Raw genomic sequence first — 23034 nt, forward strand, 5'->3', positions numbered from 1 at the left:
AGATCCAGTGCTGGAAAGAATCCTGTGGTGCCTGACCATAGGACAGTGACTGTGGTCTGTGCCTTAGTAATGAGGTATTTGAGTCCACCGCAGCCCATCTCAGGTAGAGCTACTTTTTCAAGACAATTCCACAGTCCTTCCTGAACAACATACCAACTGTGGATTTGTGACAAACTTGGACAAGGGCTCCCTCTAATGCTAAAACTGTGACAATACACCAAAAATGACCTCACAACAAACCTGGACATAGGGAACCATCTAGTGCTAAAATAATGGAAGCAACCACAGGCTCAGAGAAAATAGACTGCTTAGAGTTGCTGGAAGAACAGATACAATGCCAATTATGAACATGAGAATAAACACCTAATCCTTCAATATGCAGATGTTGTCACATACCAATGAATATTAGGTACTTTCAGGGAATCATGACCTCACTGAGCAGAAAAAATAAGGGACCAGAAATTGATCATATTGCAACCATTTAGCAAATTCTCAGAGCATTCAGAAGAGGCTACCAAACTAAAATAGAACTACCAGATCATTCAGCAATCCCACTATTGTATCTATATCCAAAGAAAATTAAATCTGTGTATAAAAAGTTACTTATTCATTATAGCACTATCCATAATATCTTAGATGTGAAATCAAGTGAGGTGTCCATTCATTGACAATATCCATCAGATGAATGGATAAAGTATAGTATTTAAGCCAAGTATGGTGATGAATGTCTGTAATCTCCGTACTTGGGAGGTTGAGTCAGTAGGATTGTGGGTTCAAGGACAGCCTCGGCAACTTTAGAGAGTACCAAATTAATGAAAATCTATTTCAAAATAAAAATAAAATAAATCTGAGGGTTTGGTTTAGAGGTAAAATGTTCCTGGTTCAACTCCCAGTACCAAGAAAGAAGAAGAAGAAAGAAAGAAAGAAAGAAAGAAAGAAAGAAAGAAAGAAAGGAAGAAGGAAGAAAGGAATTCATACACAGGAGAAGACTATTCTGTCATAAGAACATATAGGATTTTGTCATTGTAACAGTATGAATAGAACTGGAAGACATTATGTTAAATAAGGTAAACCAGATACAGAAAGACAAATACTTTATGATCTCACTTATTTGTGGAATCTAAAGAGGTTGATCTCATAATAGAAGCTGAGAGTAGATTAATAGTTTCCAGAAACTGGGAAAAATTGGGTAGGGAAGAATTGGGAGAAGGTTAGTCAATGAGTACTAATTTAGTTAGATAAGAGAAGTAAGTTGTGATGTGCTATCGAAAAATAGTTTAACTATAGATAATGATAGCATACCGTATATTTAAGAAAGATTATATATATATATATATATATATATATATATATACCTCTAGCTTATATATAGTTTGTTTTCACTGCAAAGAAATAAATATTTGAGGAAATAGTTGAACATTACATAACACACATATATGGAAACATCAATGGAATTCTACTCAGCAATCAAGAACAAAATTATATAATTTTTGCAGGAAAAATGGATGAACCTGGAAAACATGTTAAGTGAGATTAGGCAGTCACAGAAAGCAAAGAAGCAAAGAGTCATATGTTTTTTCTCATATGTAGAAGCTAAGGAGTAGTTGGGACATAAGAAGACTTTAGATAATAGAAGAGAAATTCCAGTGGAGCCAGGGAGGTAGTCTAGGGGAAGGGGAGAGAGAATGAGGATCAATGAAGGAATCTCTTCCATTAACGTTATGTACATATCTGAGAATACCAATGCCAATCTCAACATCGTGTATGGGGAAGAGAAGGGAGTGGGGAGGGAGCCAGGGGAGAGACCACCAAGTGTTATATGCGTGCATGTCATTACCACTGTGAACTGCATTATGATGTGAGACTACAATGCACCAATAAAAGTATAAAAAAGAAACAGGATAATCCACAAATATTTATAATTTCATATAAAATTAAATAATAATTAAATATCTAATAATTAAATAATACAGCTGGGCATGGTGGCACATGGTTGTTATCCCAATACTTGGGAGGCTGAGACAGGAGGATCGCAGGTTCGCGGTTGGCCTCAGCTACTTAGTGAGGTCCCCTGCAACTTACTGAGACCTTATTTCAAAATAAAAAGAATAAATTATAGGGGTGGGAGTGTAGTTTGGAAGTAGAATGCCCCTGGGTTCAATCCCCAATATGGCAATAAATAAATAATAATAATACAAAAGAAATAGGTTTTTCCAAATCTAAGGAATCTGAGGCTTCACTTTATTTTTCCCCAAATTATGTATATTCATTTTTAAATCACACATGGAGTGTTGTCATGTTAGGTTAATGAAACACACTTTCTAAGACACTGGATAGCTTCATCTACCAAGATTATGAATACATGCATTTTTTAAAAATAGATTAATCTAAGATTTATGTTGGCCATTGTGGGAAAGTTTTAATCTTGATAAAATTGTTCACTTCCAAAGTGCATTAGAAAAGACAGGATCTGAAACAATTCAGAAGTAAAGGAATGCACTTTTATTGGTACACAGGCTTCCAAAAGACTGAATGAATAAAAAAATTACCTCTCTAAAAGACTCCAAAAAAAGGCAAACAGGCACATGTCTTTAAAGCTACAAAAGTTATAGAGACCAAAGGACTTCCCTGTACATATTTTAGACCAAAACCTGGAGGTACCAAACTAAAACTCTATGCCCTAAGATAATTATCTTCATACTAGACAGCCAGGTCACTGAAAAAGAAATTGTCTACTTTTACACTAACTATCTGACAGACTCACTTCTTTTGGTCTGGACTATTTCTCCAATTGAGAAAGCCCCCAATAACTCTAAGAACAATAATAAACAAATCTCTCAGTGAAAAAGAGAATATTTCAATGGTAGGGATTTGAAAATAAATAGATATAAAATATTTTCTCGTGTAAAAGATTTCATTCCTGTACTAGAAGGTTTTAATATTCTTATTATTAAGAACAGAAATTTGAGGATGAGAGAAATCTGTAAAATCAACAATTAATTCTTAGTCCTAGCCAAAAAAGAGAAAGCCTGAGAGTATAGAAGCTGGCCTCAAACCTTTGATCTTCCTATCTCAGCCTTCCAAGTACTGGGATTAGAGGCATATGCCACCATGCCCAGATCACTATGAATCTCATCATCATTTATAATTATAATACACCAATACAATTTTTTAAAAAATTTTAAAAACTAGAATTTGGACCCATCTGTCAAAACAAGATTTTCTTGGAGTATTGATCTGTTCGTAATAGGCAATTGTGAAAAGCCTTCACGGAGATTTGTGGAAAGGGCTCTGACAAGTAAAATTTCTGATGAGTTATAAAATAATATCCCTGAGGTTGGTAAGAATCCCCAGAACTCTAATGAAGAAACTTACTGGTTCAGGAAACTGTTAACCCAATATCAAGCAAAACAAGAATTACCTCAATATAAAGGAAATGACTTGGCAGATCTTCATGCTAAGTCATCTGCTACTGAAATTATATATGCAATTTGAAATGAACTCCATGAGATATATCCAAGTCAAATACATATGATAATTTACTTAATAAATACTGCCATGAACCTGAATTGGAGAAACACAATTGGTATTTAAGAGGATAAAAATCCAATATTAAGTGCATACTTATAGATTGTTGGGATGGCCACCTGGTCATTCCTGTGTCCTTAACACTCCCATTATTAAAACCTCTTTTAGCCATTTTCATTATAAGGTATAATTGCAATGAAAGAATAAGAGTAAAAAATACAAATAAAATGGAGAATAAAAATCTCTAGTTGAGTGTGGTGTCCCATGCTTATAATCTCAGCATTTGGGAGGCTGATATCGGAGGATTGCGGTTCGAGAACAGCCTCAGCTACTTAGTGAGGCCCTTTGCAACTCAGTGAGACCCTGTTTCAAAAACAAAAGACTAAAAACTAGGGCTGGCACTGTAGCTCAGAGGTAGAATGCCCCTGGGTTTCATCCCCAGTGCCGCAAAACAAAAAACAAAAACACCAAAACCCTCTTCACTTCATGACTCAAGATGGAAGAGATAAAATGAGATGGGGTAACTGCTGCAAAATTGCCAAAATGTTTTATTAACAACGTTTAGTCTGTCAAACCCATACTTCTGGTGAGACAATGAATAGCTCAGGTGATATTTAAATATTTAAATACTTAGATGGATTTCATTCATCTGCCACCTTCAGTGCATATTTTCTGATGTGACTCAACAGAGCAAGACTTTAATACAAAGCATATTTTCGGCAGGCAAAAGAAGCCCTTTGTGATCCAACAGCTATCGACAACCAAACCTTCCATAATGTAGAACTCAGAGAGTAAGTCTTCTGGAAATGATCTTCAGAGAAAGAGTGCCCTTGAACTCCACTGGAAGGGACCATACAAAGGTCTTCTCACTTCAGCAAACTATAGAAGTAAAACTCACATTACAGCAAACCTTCTAGGTCTCAAATCTTGGATCCACATTTCTCAATGCAAAAGGGTCTCTTCAGACTCCTGGAACTGTGTACCTATCGGAGATTTGAATGTAAAGCTAACCAGGAAACTTTTCCCCCAAAACTGGATAATATCCTTGACATGGACAGTTTTCCCAAGAACACAGATAAAGGTTTCTCTGCCATCATGAAAGTCTTATCTTTTCTCCTACTGTTCTAATACCTTCTCTTTCCATATAGTGAAATCCATGGGACTATAATCTACAAATGGCTTCATAAAATACTTATGTTCAAGTAAAAAAAACCAATTTTGGGGTTTGTGGGTTAATGCCCTCAAATCAGGAACCAATGCCAATAGTGCCAATGACTCTCCCTCCATGTCCCTAATGTAAGTCACCCTGAAATCACAAAGGAAGAGCTATCCTTGATATTCTAGACATCACTGTTACTTGCTTTCTTGTATTCACTGGAAACAGTACCCGGGCTTTTCCAATTAATAACCTAATCTCTGCTGAATATAGAAAACATATACAAGTGATGTCTGCTATATGTATATATATATTATTTATATATAGCTTATATTGTGTATATTTATCATATATAAACATATATATGTTTATATTAGTACATTGTAATTATACATCATAGTGAGGTTCAAAATCATACAAATATGCACACAGGTCTTAGTGTGTTTCCCTTCAGGTCCCACTCCTCTACTCACCTCTCCCTGTATATAACAGTGAGATTAATAGTGATAACTTCATACAGACATAGCTCCGCAAATGATATATTGTACTTCCTGGAATCATGTACTCAAGACCTAGGGACTACCTATGTGGGTATGAGTGTTTGTTATATGATGTTACTGGATTAAATTTAATAAGATCCCTTTCCACTTAATATGGTTATTTTCACTTTCACCATGCTGTTAAAGGACCACAAAAGAGGACATTTCCCATTAGACCTTGTTCAGGAGCTGTGCAGATTAACCAGGATGGACAAATTAAACTGACCTCTGCCTAAATACCACTAGGTGGCCCTCTTTTCCAGTCCCCAGGGGCCTATGTTAGGTCTTCAGCCAATTTGCTTGCTCTGTTCTGCCTCCTCCCTGGTTCAGATACTGTTATTTGGGCTGGCTGATTCCTGCCTTCCAAATAACTCCCTGAAAGTTCTCGTAACGCCTCCCATATTCACAGGCCAAACAATTCAGGACCTGAAGTTAGGCCAACCTTGAAATAGATGAGAATAAGTTAGTATCTACTGCAAAAAGTTTTCATTGAGGTTCCTGGAGGCACACTCTTAGTGGTAGTGATGTGGTAGTTGTATGGAATTTGAAGCTAATCCATAAATTGGGGGAAAATACTGGATCCTGTAGTCAATGAAACAATCCAGGGGTTTAGAGAAGTAGAGGCTATTCTCTTAAAGGTAGATGAGAACATTCCTGTTCATTCAAAAGGGTGGCCAAGGAACTGGGAGTATAGTTTAGTGACAGAACATTTGTTTAGTATGTGCAAAACCCTGGGCTTGATCCCCAACATTTCACACACACACACACACACACACACACACACACACACACACACAGTGGTGGAATGGGGTGTGGTGCCTGTAGTCCCAGCTACTCAGGAGGAGGCTGAGGTAGGAGGATCACTTGGACCCAGGAGTTCAATTACTAGCCTGGGTAATATAGCAGTCTACCTCTTTCAAACAAAACAAAACAAAACAGAAGGGTGGCCAATACTGCTGTCCCTCTAGACACAGCCACTGGATACATTGAGGAATTTCTCATGGGAAGGGAAGACATGATGTGTCTGCAGCTAGCAGTTAGTTGGCAGGCAATCAGGCATCCTGAATAGTTGACAGCCAATTTGCCTATGCCAAGAATTTCTGATCTTTGTGGGTGTTTTGCTGTTGTTTTGGTGGCTCTCCAGGTTACTATGACTTGTTAGCATGTATATTAATTACAAAAATGGATACCTCTTTAAGTCAGGCCATTTCATAGTGAACTATGATCCTTAATTGCCATCATGACCTGAACAAAGACTATGACCAATTGTACTTAAGTACTATTTTTATTGCCTGAACTTTGAATTATTTGATTATTTGTTCATTTCATGGAGACTTATGTTAGGGAGTATATTTCAATTTCTTATTATTGTCCTCCTGACGGTCATCATAATAGTCTCCCTTAGCCAGGTGTGGTGGTGCACACTTGTAATCCCTGCGCTTGGGAGGCAGAGACAGGAGGATCGCGCAGGTTCGAAGCCAGCCACTCTGGCTTAAGAGACCCTGTTTCTAAGTAAAAAAAAAAAAGTATAAAATAGGTCTGGGAGTGTAGCCCGGAGGCAGAAGGGCTTCCAGGAACCCCAGTACCACCAAAATTAACTAAATAAATAAATAAATAAAAGAATAGTCTCCCTTATATGTGACATCTTCTCAAGGAGTCTAAATGCTCATATTGTGGTTATCCTTAGTACATTAAATGGTCTTATTATAGTTAGAATAACAAGGACATGAAGAAAGCATAATCACCCAAATAATTTCATATTGTAAATTATGAACTCCATACTAAAACTAAAAAGTCCCATTATGAGGGGGTCAGAAAGTAGTGTCAGTGTCCAAGGTTTTGGTCAATCTTTCAAAACTGAGAGTCTGGTCAAAAGAGAATTGTGAAACGTAAATGAGGCCTAAAGCTGTCTCTGTATGCAGTGAAGTGTAATGTAACTTATTATGTAAACAAACTGCAACCTAATTTGAGATTACAGTAGCCAGAGTTTTGCTTTCCAAGGTTTCGGTTAATTGCAGTCAACTGTTGTTAACTGCAACTTAAAAATATGAAATAATAATTCCAGAAATAGTTCATAAGTTTTAAATAACTTCTTACCATAGATTGTTATAATTGGTCCATTTTGTTGTTAATTATTGTTAATATCTTACTGTGCCTAATTTATAAATTAAGTTTGATTATAAGTATACATGTATAGGCAAACACATAGTACATAAAAGGTTTAATACTATTCATGGTTTCAAGTATCCACTCTGGGTCTTGCAATGTATCCCTATGGATAAGGAAGGGGGAACTAGTATAGTAAATGCATTCTTATAACAAGTATCTAAGTCTTGGTCAATCATAACAACTGAGTTTCAGCCAACAACAGGCTGAAAACTACTCAGGCATGGCCAAATAAAACAAACACCAAGCTATAACCAATCCGGTTATTTTCGTATGTCATTTGTATGTTCTGTCTATAATTACTGCCTGCGCAGGTTACTGGGTAGAGTTCTATGAACATCTCCTAATTACGAGGACTGCCCACTTCATGAATCACTCTTTGCTCAAATAAGCTCTTCTAAATTTAACTTGTTTAAAGGTTTTCTTTTAACGGTTTTTAAGGAAAAAATTTGATAAATGACAAATTTAAATAATAATTAACATGCAGCTTTAGCCACTTTTTAAGGACTCTTAAAAGCTATGGATAGTAGAGAGCATTATAGCTTCAATAAAATGCTGATTAAATCAAGATGTAGGTGTTAGCCAAAAATGATGGCTCCCAACCATCTTCCAGTACAGAAATCCATGTAAGAAATGGTGGTGATTTGGTAAATCATAGCTCACAGACCAAACCCTGCCTGTTTGTTTTGTAAATAAACTGCACTAATTTGCATATTGACTGTGATTTGTGACTGCTGTTTTGCTATCTGAATGTAGTATTGAGTAGCTATAGAGACTGTATGTGTCTCACAAAGCTTAAAATATATAATACCTAAGCTGGGCGTGTTGACAAATGCTTGTAATGCCAGTACTTGGGAGGCTGAGACAGGAGGATCGCGCAGGTTCAAAGCCAGTCTCAGCTACTTAGTGAGGCTCTCAGCAACTTAGTGAGACCCTGTTTCCAAATAAAATATAAAATAGGTCTAGGAGTGTAGCCCAGAGGTAGAAATCCCCTGGATTCTATCCCCAGTACCACACACACACACACACACACACACACACACACACAAAATTTACTACCTGACCCTTTACAGGGAAAAATAAAGATCTCAACCCCTGACCTGGAGTACTAGCAGGAACAGACGAATAGATTATATTTTAGAAGCATAACAAGAAAAAGCTTTGTGTATTCTACGAACAGAAAGAACACTATTATGGCTGGAATATAAAAGATACTATACATATTTGCTTTTTCTATTTTATTTTCTAGTTCATTTGTGCCCAACTTATTATTCAGCCACTACTTCATTCATTCCATACATATTCTTTATTTTATTTCTTATTTTTAATATATTTTTATTGGTGCATTGTAGTCAAACATCTCAATGGAATACAAGACTTGTGAGGATATATAAGCACACATCACCCAATTAGCCTTTATTCAATCCCCATCCCATTCTCTCCCCCTCCCTCCATCCCATGCTTGATTTAGTGATTGACTTTGATATAGTTAAGCACATCCTGTGCTTTAAAGAGATTCCATCTTCCCCCCTTCCCATACATATTCTTTAAATTCTACTCTGTGCCAAGCACTGTGTGAGCTGCTATACACATCACCATCAGCACCACCACCATAATCATTATCATCATCATCATGGAAATAACTAAATAAACAACTCTAGTGCCTGGTTAGTTACCGACACTACTTGCTAACTAAAATTGAGGGGGGATAAAGAGGAGCAAATAATGTAATGAAAAGGTAAAATTTTGTTCTGGAAAGCCCTAATAAGAGACAAGCCAAAATTGTAAAGTAACATCCTGCCTACCCTAAATGTAGCAAGCATAGATCTAACATCCTGTTTACTCTTTGGTTAGCATCCTAAAACACTGAGCCTCACTCCAGACAAAGTTGCAGTCATGTCAGACAATAACAATGGGCCTCTCCCCTACCCTCAGCCACCTGTGTGTGGCTTTCGCCTTTAAAAACCCCTTGTAAGTTCAGCTCTGGGTCGCAGTTGTGGACTGAGTGCCAGACTGGTACCCTAGCCTGGCTACTCTGTTGTCCCTAGCCTGGCTAGTCTGTTTTTCCCACAGTTAAATAAACCGATCTTCCAAGTTCAGTTGGAACTCGCTTTTCTCCGTTTCTGCAGCATCGGCCTGGGCACAACAGTTCCACAACCCTTTCAGTATTTGTCTGACATATCAACTTTCCTCAAATTGTACCTGAACCACAAATGTTCATACCTTCTCTTCTTCAGTCACTAAAATGCACTCTCACCATAGCAGCTAATACTTACTGACACTTACTGGGTACCAGGCATGGCCAAGTGCTTTACATACATTGTCTCATTTAATCATCACAATCCTGTGAGACAGATACTATCATTAAGCCTAATTTTGGAAGAAGAAATTGAGGGTCCGAGAAGTGAAGCCTTTTGCCCCAAGTTTCATGTGTGCTCCACAAAGTGCACTCAGGGCAACTACCCTTTTCTTCATCCTCTTTCCTGGCTTCTGGAAATGCCTTATGTTACGATCACTGCTGCTGGATGGTATCATCCACCAAAGGCACCATCACCATTGTTAATATCAACCAACACCTAGTTCAAAGTCATGTCTAGAGCATTAATGTTTGAGACCTGGGTGTTTTTTTTTCCTTGAAGATCTTAGTACCGATATGTAAAACACACACACACACACACACACACACACACAGACACACACACACACATACATATATGTATGTATAGAATATATATTAGTAATATATATTAGTACAGAGTATATATATTAGTATATATACTATATATACGCTAGTACTGTATATATGGTACTATATATATGAGAATATATATTTATGTATGATCTCAACTATCTAGGAACAATGAAATATTTTGTGAAAGACTTCTTTGTGTTTTTTTTTCTTTTCATTGCCCTGAGGATTGAACCTAGGGGTACTCTACTTCTAAGCTATAGTCCTAGGCCTTTTTAATTATTTTCATTTTTTTTGTGTGTGTGGTACTGGGGGTAAAACTCAGAGGCTTTCTACCTCCGGGCTATCCTGCCAGACCTATTTTATATTTTATTTAGAAACAGGGTCTCACTAAGTTTCTGAGAGTCTCACTAAGTAGCTGAAGCTGGTTTCAAACCCACAGGATCCTCCTGTCTTCTGTCTCAGCCTCCCAAATCCTGGGATTACAAGCGTGGGCCACCACGCCCAACCAGCTAATTCTTTTCAATTTTAAAACAGGGTCTCTGTTGCTGAAAGTTTCTCTTAGTTACCACATATGTTGGCCTTGAACCAGAAATCCTCTTGTCTCAGCCTCCCAAGTACTGGAATTACAGGCGTGTACCACCACAACCATGGTTTTATTTTAGCTCCTGCCATAGGGTCTGGGGCCAAATTACCTATGTTCATATCAGCTCTAAAACTTAACTATTGTATAATTCTGGTAAAATTGCTTAGTCTAGTTGTGCATCGATTTTCTTGTCCTTAAAGTAAGGATAGTGATATTATTTGCCATAAATGTTTTGTTATAAAACAGCCCAGTGTTTGGAATATAGTATAGGTTTTTTGTTTTTGTTTTCTTTTCTTTTGTTTTTTTGGTGGTACTGGGGTTCCTGGAAATCCTTCTACCTCCAGGCTACACTCCTAGACCAATTTTATGTTTTTATTTGGAAACAGGGTCTCTTGAGCCGGCTGGCTTCGAACCTGCACAATCCTCCAGTCTCTGCCTCCCAAGTGCGGGGATTACAAGCGTGTGCCACCACGCCCGGCAATATAGGTTTAATAAATGTTGGCTGCTAAGGCAGGTGTCTTCTTTTTCTAACTCTTACACAACCTTTCTTTTTCTTTTTCTTTTTCTTGCAGTAATGAGGATGGAACCCAGGGGCATTCTATCTCTGGGCTACACCCCCAGCCCTATGTTTTAGACTTTTATTTTTGAAGCAAGGTCTCACTGAGTTGTGCAGGGTCTCACTACGTAGCTGAGGCTGTCTGGGAACCAAGATCCTCTGGTCTGAGCCTTCTGAATGCTGGGTTTGCAAGTGTGTGCCACCACGCCCGGCTTATACAATCTTTATCTATCAACCTCTTGCTTCTTTCTGTGTAATTTATGTTTGACATTTCACCTTACTTTTACTGATCTAATTCACTCGAATTGCTACTATCATCGTCCTTTCTATCACCTGACTTTGGATCATGCTGTTCCCACTGACTGGAATGTTCTTCCTTTTCCCATTTGCCTGGCCAACTCCGATTTGCTCTTTAAATGTAAGGGCATGGGCTATATCTGGTTTTATTTATAATTTATACCTAGAGCTTAGTAGAATGCAATATATATTTGGTGGTACTGGGGTTCCTGGAAGCCCTTCTACCTCCGGGCTACACTCCCAGACCTATTTTTACATTTTTATTTGGAAACAGGGTCTCCTAAGCCAGCACGCGGGGCTGGCTTTGAACCTGCGTGATCCTCCTGTCTCTGCCTCCCAAGCGCGGGGATTACAAGCGTTCGCCACCACGCCCGGCGTAGAATGCATTATATACAGTAGGTATTTGTTAATGTCTGTTGCATGAATGATTACCATCCAAACCAAATCTTACTCAGTTAACATTAATTCACATTCTGGGATTGAACTCAGAAGTACTTTACCTCTAAGCTACACCCCTAGCCCACTTATTTTCATTTTGAAACAGAGTTTCACTATGTTATCAAAAGTCTAAATTACTTCATGCTGGCCTCAAACCAGAAATCCTCTTGTCTCAGTCTCCTAAGTACTGAGATTCCAGGCATGTACCACCACACCCATGCTTTTTCACAAATATTTTAGGCAATTTGCAACAAATATTCATTAAAAACATAAAAACATACACATGTTATACTCTGTGTTTGGAAAACAATATGAACAAGGTAAGTTTTCTGCTCTCAGAAGCTACTTGTTCATTGGAGGGCAGAGCCATGGAAAGGGGAAAATACTAATCCAGAATAATCTGTATACTTGAAGCCAATACTGGATCCATTGGACATATTGGATTCATGGGACAGAAGAAGGAACTTATCTGGAAAAGGCAGTGGAGAGATCATAGAGAAGGTAATGCCTAATTTGAGTTAAAATATAGTGAGTAATGGCTTTCAAAATAAATAAGCACCCACGGCAGAAGTCCAGAGTAAATATGTGTAGTACTACTAAAAGGCTCTTCAAAGGGAAGCCTTTGGTGTTGCTGACTCGGATGTCTACAAACCATTTCCTATATTACCTCTTGACATTAGACTACTGCTTTGAATCTCTTGTAGTCACAATACTTCATATAATTTCATGTTTTTCCTTACCTATACATCTCCTTTTCTTCTTTCCCCTTGTTCTCAATATCCCTCTCTATCCTGGGTTTCCATTGTACACACTTACTGAGGCGAGAACATTAAGTGGCTATATTGTTCTCAGTATCCCCCCTCTATCCTGGATTTCCATTGTACACACTATTTTACTACACTTTTTGTCTTTCTAATATGAATTGTTCTTAAATGTCTACCTGCATCAGGTGTTTGCTTATTCCTAGTGGCTTATTCTCTTCTATTTAGCTGTACCTGGATCAAGATGCTCAGCTGAATCAACAGGAGTCCAACAATATATAATATAGGCAAATTCAAGAAAGTGGTGGAAGGGTAGTGTTCGAATTTAATTTCCAGAAAACCTCAGTAAGCCACCATAAATAGCAGCCTAGTGGCGAGACTGCAGGAGCACTGATATGGCAGGCCGGCAGGCGACTTGCGTTTTACAAGCAGTGTAACGTTACGGGTGTGTCTTTTCTCCCCCTTGAGCCTGGGCCTCCAGATTTATTCAATCAAGGCAACTCCTTAGAGCAGCCTGGCCCAGTCCTTCAGGATCCTAGTCTTTAAGGCGTCCCAGAAACAGGCTAGGGACCCGCACGCCATACCCTGCAGGGCCGGAAGAAGCGGGGCGGAGCCTGGAGCCTCACAGCAGGGCCCGAGCGGGCTGGGGGAGGGGAGCGCCGCGGGGCCGACAGTTTTTTTTTTGGGGGGGGGAGGCGGTGCAAGCGTGCCTCCCAAGGCCCTCCTCGCTTGCATTTCTGCCTGCTCTGTGGCGCTGGGAGTCGGGACCTCTAGCACAGGTAGGTCCCACCTTGTGGGTCGTGGAAGGGGTGTCGGGTGGGTGGGTTAGATGGGTTTCCCCAGGCTATCGCTTTCAGTTCTGGCGCAGAGGGCAGCGGCAGCTCACCTAGGCTGCTCGGCCTCAGGTTGGTGGTACTCACCTTAAGCCTGGCGAGGAGAAGGACGCTCTTGCCTTGCCTCGGGGATGTCGTCACGATTTGTGCCAGTTGCGCGACAGAGTCCGCCTAGAGATCAGCGCGGGGCCAGATGGGCCTAGCGCTCAGGAAGAGCTGGAAGAGCCGGAGCAAGCTGGCCTTGGGACTGACGCCCAGTGTACATTGTTTCAAACTCGCCGGGATCTTCCAGCCCTGGATCTGTCACTCACTTGGTGTCTGGATTTCAGGGAATCCCTATCCTTTCCGTGCCTCCCTAGGCCTAAAATATCAATGGAAGGAGGAACTTCCTCACAAGTTTCCTTGGAAAACATTGCCTTCTTTCTTTCTTATAGCCACTTAATATTCTCGCTTCAAATTTTACTCTTTGTCTGCCCCTACTGAAAAAGTCAGCCTAGGAAGTGGCAGAGTAGGGAATGGAGTAAGTTAGGTGAGGACACTCTCCCAATGTGGTGAAAACAACTTTGATGAATCTTTTAATATTACTGGATACAACATCCATTTGATGCATTAACGAATAATACTATAAACAATGCCCTTGTCAATGCTTTACTAATGATTATTTTAATCATTTATGTGATTATGTTATGTGTAGAATGAACACACTGCACTGCTAAGCAAAAATTCTCATGATAAAAGAATTTGGTAAGTTAACTGTGTAACTAGTTGCTGAAAGAAAAACTTTAGCTCTCATATTTAGAAACACTTCCATAATCCACTGTCAGAGTGGTCTTTTACATTTGCTTCTTAACTTGGTATTGTCCCTTCAGGATACACTGTAGTAATATAGATATTACTGTATATGGATAATATTATATATATTATGCAATATATATATAATGCAATATATATATATATATATGATATAAATCAGCCAGACTCAAAGTCAAAGATCAAATGTTTTCTCTCACCCTTCTACACTGTTGGTGGGATTGAAAATTATTTCAACCACTATGGAGATCAGCATAGAGATTCCTAAAAAAATTGGGAATAAATCCACTGTATAATCCAGCTATACCACCCCTGGGTATCTCTCCAAAAGGAATGAAATCAGAGAACTACAGTAATATATACATATCCGTGTTCATAGCAGCACAATTCACAGTAGCCAAATTATGGAACCAACCTAGGTGTCCATCAACAGATGAATGGATTATAAAATTGTGGAATATATACAAAATGGATTTCTGTCCAGCGTTTGGGGAGAAATCATACCCAAAACTATGTCATTTGTAGGAAAATAGATAGACCTGGAGAACATTAAGATTAGCCATTCACAGAAAGTGAAAGGTCATGTTTTCTCTAACTTGCAGAAGCTAGGGAGAATCAGGATACCAGAGGGACTTTAGATAATAGAGGAGAAACTTCAGTGTAGCGAGGGAGGTATTCTAAGGAAAGGGAAGGAGGGAGAAAGATCAATGAAGGAATTACTTCCATCAACATTATGTATATGTGTGAGAATACCAACGTTAATCTCCATACCTTGTATGGGGAAGGGTAGGACAGTGGGGAGGTAGCCAGAGGAAAGCCCATCTAGTACTGTGTGCATGGATGCCACTATCACTATGATTTACATTATGATGGGAGACTATAATACACCAATAAAAGTACACAAAGATGAAGATTTAAAAAAAGTTATTAAACTGTTTTCTCTCCTATGTGAAAGCTAGAGACAATAGAAAATAAAAGGGACTTTAAATCATTGAGTTTTTAACTTTTTATTGAGATATCTTTTTTTTTTTTTTGGTGGTACTGGGGTTGCTGGAAGCCCTTCTACCTCTGGGCTACACTCCCAGACCTATTTTTACATTTTTATTTGGAAACAGGGTCTCCTAAGCCAGCGCGCGCGGCTGGCTTCGAACCTGCGCGATCCTCCTGTCTCTGCCTCCCAAGCGTGGGGATTACAAGCGTGCGCCACCACGCCCGGCTTATTGAGATATCTTTACATCATGAAATCGGCCTGTTTTCAGTATACACTTCAAAGATTTTTAGCGAATTTTTCAAGTGGGACAATGTTCACCATAATCCAACTTTAGACATTTCCAACATCTCAGTGACGACTCCATCCTCATGACACTCTGCTCAGCATCCCCACGCCCCCCCCCCCCCCCCCCCCCGGCCCTGCACCAGGCCTCCTCCAATATGCTTTCTATGGATTTACTTACTGTGGGTCCGGATTTCTTCACATCCTCATCAATACTTGTTATTTTTCCTTTTTGAAAAAGGTTGTAGCCAGGCGTGGTGGCACACACTTGTAATCCCCATGATTGGGAGGCTGAAACAGGAGTATCGCACAGGTTCGAAACCAGCCTCAGCTACTTAGTGAGGCTCTCCGCAACTTAGTGAGACCCTGTTTCCAAATAAAATGTAAAAAATAGGTCTGGGAATATAGCCCAGATGTAGAAAGCCTCTGGGTTTCAACCCCAGTACCACACACACACACACACACACACACACACACACAGCTTGTAGGTATCCTTGTAGGTGTGAAGTAGTATCTCTTTGTAGCTTGGATTTGCATTTTGGCAGTGTCCAATCAATCAGCTCTCATGTGTTTGCTGGACATTTGTACATGTTCTTTGGAGAAATAATTTATTCAGTGTTTTGACCATTTTAAAAGTGGGCCATTTGTCTCCTTATTGCAAAGCAAGTGCTCCTTATACATTCTGGCTATGAGTCCTTTGTCAGATAATTGATCTGAAAATATTTTTCCCAGTCTTTGGCTTGTCTTCCCCCCCCCCGCCCTCCCCCCCAACATGTCTTTTGAAGCTCAACAGCTTTGAATTTTTATAAAGTAAAATGTATCAGTTTTTTTTCTGTTGCATACTGTGTTTTGGGGTGTTACATCTAAGAATTCTTTGCCTAACCCAAGACAGTAAAGGTTTCCTACTAAAGTTTTACCTCTATATTGTGTCCCTGATACATTTTTAGTAACTTTTGTATGTGGTAGGGGAAGGACATACACTTGTCTTTTTGCACATGGATATCCAATCATTCCATCACCACTTGTTGAAACAAATGATTCTTTCCCTATTAAATTGCCTTGGAAACTTGAAAAACAGTTGGGTTTAGATGAACCTCATAAGAGTTCATATCTAAAATATCTAGTGTGTTTCATTAGTCTTTATTTCCATCCGTTATACCAGTCCCATACCATGAATACACTGTATATAAATACTAAAGTCAGCTAGTCAGTTTCTAGACCTGCTCCTGCATTTATTTATTTATTTATTTATTTATTTATTTATTTATTTATTTATTTATTTATTGGTACTGGGGATTGAACCCAGGGACATTTTAACTACATTCCAGCTGTATTTTAATTTTTAGTTTGAAACAGTGTCTTACTAAATTGCTGAGGCTGGTCTTGAACTTATGATCCTCCTGTTCAAACTTCCCAAGTACTGGGATTACAGGTGTGCACCACCATACCCAGCCCTGCTTTGCTTTTAATGGAGATTGCAGTGAATATATACATTAATTATGGGAAAACTGAATTTTCATATTTGTGTATTATTCAACTCATGAACTTGAAATGACTATGTATGTAGATCTTTAATTTTCCTCAACAATGAACTGTATTTTTTTTTTTTTTTGGTGGTACTGGGGTTCCTGGAAGCCCGTCTATCTCCGAGCTACACTCCCAGACCTATTTTATATTTTTATTTGGAAACAGGGTCTCCTAAACCAGCGCGGCTGGCTTCGAACCTGCGCGATCCTCCTGTCTCTGCCTCCCAAGCGCGGGGATTACAAGCGTGCGCCACCACGCCCGGCTGAACTGTATTTTTTAATGTTAAGAAGATTCCACTTTTGTTAAATTTATTTCTAAGTATTTTGTTTTTATGCTATACTGAATTATTTTCATAGTATCATTTTCTAATTTTTCTTTCCAAGTGCATAGACGTACAAAGACTTTTGTGTATTGATTTTGTGTTATCCAGTAGCATTGCTGAATCGAATTATTATTTCATATAGTGTGGAGGGTGCCTCTGTGCACATGCATAGGTTCATGCTGTATTTCTTAGGATTTTTCTCATACAGGATTACATTAAAGACAATTTTACTTCCTCCCACCCATCTGGATACCTTTTTTCCTCCTTGCCTAATTTATCCAGGCTGGAATCTCTAGTGCAATGTTGAATAGAAGTGGAAAAAAGTGCCAAGAGTGAACATCTGTCTTGTTTCTTATTTTAGGGGAAAGTACTAAAAGCTTTTGTCATTAAATATATTAACTGTGATTTTTGTAGATGTTCTTTGCGTAGATGAGGTTGAGGAAGTTCACTTTTGCTAGTTGGTTGAACTTTTTCTTTTTTAACAGCATGAAGGATGCCAGGGGCATTCTACCTTTGAGCTACACCCCCAGGCCTATTTTTTATTCTTTAATTTGAAACAGGGTCTCACTGAATTGCAAAGGGCCTCACTAAGTAGTAGCTGAGGCTCGTCGTGAACCACAATCCTCCTTTCTCAGCCTCCCCAAATGCTGGGATTAAAGTGTGTGTCATCATGCCTGGCTGGTTGAAGTATTTTATCATGAATGTGTGTTGGATTTTGTCATATACATTTTCTGCTTCTATTGAAATGATCATGTGATTTTTCCTTATTCTACATAATACATAATTTAATTAATTCATTTTTTGTGTTAGAGTTTGAACTCAGGAGTATTCTGCCTTTGAGCTACATACTCAGTCCTATTTTATTTTTTATTTTTAAACAGGGCCTCACTAAGTTGCAGAGGGCCTCACTAAGTTGCTGAGGCTGGCCTCAAACCTGTGATCTTCCTGTCTCAGCTATCAAAGTACTGAGATTACAAACGTGTGCCACCACACCGGCTTACACGATACATTATTAACTAATGTGATCTGGTGTATTACATTCACTTTGGGATGTCAAATCAACCTTTCATTCCTAGAATAATTCTTTCTTGGTCATGGCATATAATTGTTTTCTATTTTTATATTGATGGATTTGAATTGCTAACATTTTGTTGAGGATTTTTGCATCTATATTCATGAGGTACATTGATTCAAGTGCAGTTTTCTTATTTGTTTTGTTTGATGGCAGATACTAGCCTCATAGAATAAATTCTGGAGAGTTTTGTTGTTAGATGTGTTTATGCTTATAATTATTATATCTGCCTTGTGAATTAACCTTTTCATCATTATAAAATGTCCTTTACTTTTTCTTTTTCTTCTTTAATGGTACTGGGAATTGAACCTAGGGGTGTTCTACCTCTGAACAATACCCCTAGCTCTTTTAATTTTTTAATTTTAAAACGGAGTCTCAGCCAGTTGTGGTGGTGCATGCCTGTAATCCCAGTACTTGGGAGGCTGAGACAGGAGGATCACAGGTTTGAGGACAGCCTTCCTAATATGGGGTTAGTGTGTGCCAATATGCTCACCTTATAATTATGCTATATTTGTCTATTTTATACTTTAATTGGTATACTGTAATTATATATCATAGTGAGGTTCAAACTGAGGCATCCATACACATACACACCATCGCTAGTTTATTTCCCTCCACATTTCATCCCATCGTACTGTCTTCTATCACATTACATGTTAGTAAGATTGATAGTAATACTTTCGTATAATGACATAATATTATTTGAACTGTTTCCATTATCAAATCTCTTTTCCCCTCCCATCTTTCTTCCTCTGATCTACTTCCATTATTCTGCTGATCTCTCTCATTTCTTTAAAGTCCCTTTTCTTTCCTATTTTTTCTCTACCTTCCACATATGAGAGAAAACATGTGACCCTTGACATTCTGAGACTGACTGGTATCACTTAACATGGTATGCGCTAGTTCAATCCATTTTCCACAAATGACATAATTATCTTGTTCTTTATGGCTGAACAAAACTCCACTGTGTACCTCTGCCACATTTCTGTTATTCATTCGTCTGCTGATGAACACCAAGGTTGGTTCTATAATTTGGCTACTGTGAATCGTGCATCTTTACACATGAGTATGTATGTTCCTTTTGTTCTTTTGGGAAGGTATCGAGGAGTGTAGCTGGGTCATATGGTAGTTCCAGTCTTACTCTTAATTTTGATATGAAGGTTATACTATTCTAAACAATCAGTATGGGAGTGTTCTCTAACCATTCTCAGGAAGAGAGTTACAGTTTTTTAAATGTTTATTTCATCAAAAATTCAAATATATTTTCATAGAACTGTATAATACCAGTTGTTGGAAATATGTCATGCACACATTTATGGCCTAACCTACTGATCAGTAATTTAACAAACATATCTCAGTAATTGGAAGAAAAAATGCTTATGATTTTTATAATAATTTATTCCATCAGGTAAGCACATTAACTATGTTTTTCAAATCTGTTTTCATTCTTTTTTTCTTACCTCCATTACTGAGATATATATGTTAAAAATCATACTGTATGGTAGTAGGTTTATTAATGTTTTCTTGTAGCTCTGTCAGTTTTTTTTTTTTTTTTTTTTTGGTGGTACTGGGGTTCCTGGAAGCCCTTCTTCCTCCGGGCTACACTCCCAGACCTATTTTATATTTTTGAAACAGGGTCTCTTACGCCAGCGCCGCTGGCTTCGAACCTGCGCGATCCTCCTGTCTCCACCTCCCAAGCGCGGGGATTACAAGCGTGCGCCACCACGCCCGGCCAGTTTTTGATTAATATATTTTGAATCCATGTTGTTAGGTAAATAATTTTTTTTTTGCAGGTTTGGGGATGGAATTCAGGGGCATTCGATCTCCGATGTTTCTCTTTTATTTTTGGCAATGCTCTTTGCTTTAGAATCAGTTTCTATGGATAAAATATAGCTACCCACATTTCTTTTAGTCAGTATATGTGGTGGGTTTGTATTTTCCTTTTTATCATTTAACCATTATTAACATCACTTATATACACTGAGTAGATTTTTAAAAATAAGTTTATATATGACCTAATTCAGCAATCATGCGCCTTGATATTTACCCAAATTAGTTGAAATCATGTTGACAAAAAATCTGCATAAAATATTTATAGCAACTTTATTCATAATTGCTAAAACTTGGAAGCAACCAAGATGTTCCTCAATAGGTGAATGGATAAACTAGTACATCCAGACAACAGTGTATTATTCAGTGCTAAACAGATGTGAACTATAAAGTCACAAGACAGGAAGGAACCCTGAATCATATCATTAGGTGAAAGAAGCCAGTCAGAAAAAGCTACAAACTGTATGATTCCAACTATATGACGTTCTGGAATAGGGAAATTTATGGAGACAGTAAAAAGATAAGTGGTTGCCAGGAATTAGAGGAAAAGTAGGGGCAAACAGGCAGAGCACAGGTTATTTTTAGGGCAATAAAACTGTTCTGTATGATAGTAAAAAGGTACATACATGTCACTTTACACATCAAACCCCGTAGAATGGTTAAAACCAAGAGTAAACCCTAATGTAAAATGTGAACTTTGGGTAGTAATGATGTGTTAATGTAGATTCAATGATTTTAACGAAGGTACCACTCTGGTTGTTGATAGGTTTATGGGGACTCTATGTAGTTTCTACTCTAGCTTGCTGTGAATCTAAATTGGCCCTAAAATATAAAGCCTAGTAAAGAAAAAGACAAATACAAGGGAATCCTGAGAAACCATCAAAGCCAAGAGGACATGATGTCCAAATGTAATATAGTACTCTGAATGTGATCCTTAAAAAAAGGAACATTAGCTAAAAACTGAAGACATCTGAATAAAATGTAGACTTTAGTAATGTTTCATATTGATTTCTAAATTGTGACAAATGCACCATCTTAATATTAGATAGTAATAGTGGAAATGATGAAATATATGAAAATATTGTGCTATCTTTATAATTTTTCTGTAAATCTGAAATTGTTATAAAATAAAATATATTTAAAAATCTAAAACAAAAATTGTGCATAGAAAATTCCCTGTAATTTTAAAAAAGTTATTAGAAGTAATTAGCGAGTTTGGTAAGGTCACAGGCTACAAGAACAATATATAAAAATTAGTTGTAGAAGCCGGGCGTAGTGGAGCACGCTTGTAATCCCTGCGCTTGGGAGGCGGAGACAGGAGGATCGCGCAGGTTCGAAGCCAGCCTCACTGGCTTAAGAGACTGTTTCCAAATAAAAAAGTATAAAATAGGTCTGGGAGTGTAGCCCGGAGGTAGAAGGGCTTCCAGGAACCGCAGTACCACCACCAAAAAAAAAAAATTAGTTGTAGAACCAGGCTTGATGGCATACTCTTGTAATCTCAGTACTTGTGAGGCTGAGACAGGAGAATCACAGGTTCAAGGCCGGCCTCAGCAACTTAATGAGATCTTCTGCAACTTAGTGAGACCCTATTTCATAATAAAGAATTAAAAATAGGGCTGGGGGTATAGCTTAGAGGTAGAATGTCCCTGGGTTTAATCTTTAGTGCTGTAAAAATTAACTTTATTTTTATACTAGTGATGAAAACCAAAAGTAGAAGTATTTAAAAACTATTTAAAATAGCATTGGTGGTGGGTGTGGTGGCACATACTTGTAATCCCAGCATTCAGGAGGATCACAGTTCGTGAACAGCCTCAGCTACTTAGACCCTTTGCAACTCAGTGTGACCCTATTTCTTTCTTTCTTTCTTTCTTTTTAGTGGTACTAGGGTTCCTGGAAGCCCTTCTACCTCTGGGCTACACTCCCAGACCTATTTTTACATTTTTATTTGGAAACAGGGTCTCCTAAGCCAGCGCGCGCAGCTGGCTTCGACCTACGCGATCCTCCTGTCTCTGCCTCCCAAGCACGGGGATTACAGGTGTGCGCCACCACGCCCAGCAGTGAGACCCTATTTCAAAATAAAGAATGAAAAATAGGGCTCGGATAGTAGCTCAGAGGTAGAATGCCTCTGGGTTCCATCTTCAGTACCGCAAAAAAAATTAAATAAACAGCATTATAAAATGAAATGCTTAGGAATGGTATTAACAAAGTATTTCCAGTACCCGTACTCTGAACACTGTAAGACAGCCTCAAGAGATATCCAAAATGGCGTAAATAAATGGAGAAATGCATTGTGTTCATGGATCAAGTCTCTGTTGTTAAGATGTGAATTCCTTCCTGTGTTGAAGCTAGAAAGAAAATAGAAAACATAAGGTACTTTAAGTAACCGAGAGAAAGACCTATAGAGTAGTCGAAGGGGGGTAGGAGAGAGAGAGAGGAAGGGAAGGTAGAAGGCTGAAGAAGGAAATAGTTCTATAAGACTATGGCAGTATGTGAAGGTACTACTTTGAATCTCACTAACTCATGTGCTAAGGGAAGAGTGGGGAGCAAGGTAGGATATGGAGGGAAATACATAGAGCTGTGTGCTTTTTTGGGGGGGTGGAGAGACTGGAGATTGAACCCAGGAGCATTCTACCTCTGAGCCACACTTCCAA

This window comes from Muscardinus avellanarius (genome assembly GCF_963383645.1).
Source record: "Muscardinus avellanarius genome assembly, chromosome: X".
NCBI lineage: Eukaryota > Metazoa > Chordata > Mammalia > Rodentia > Gliridae > Muscardinus > Muscardinus avellanarius.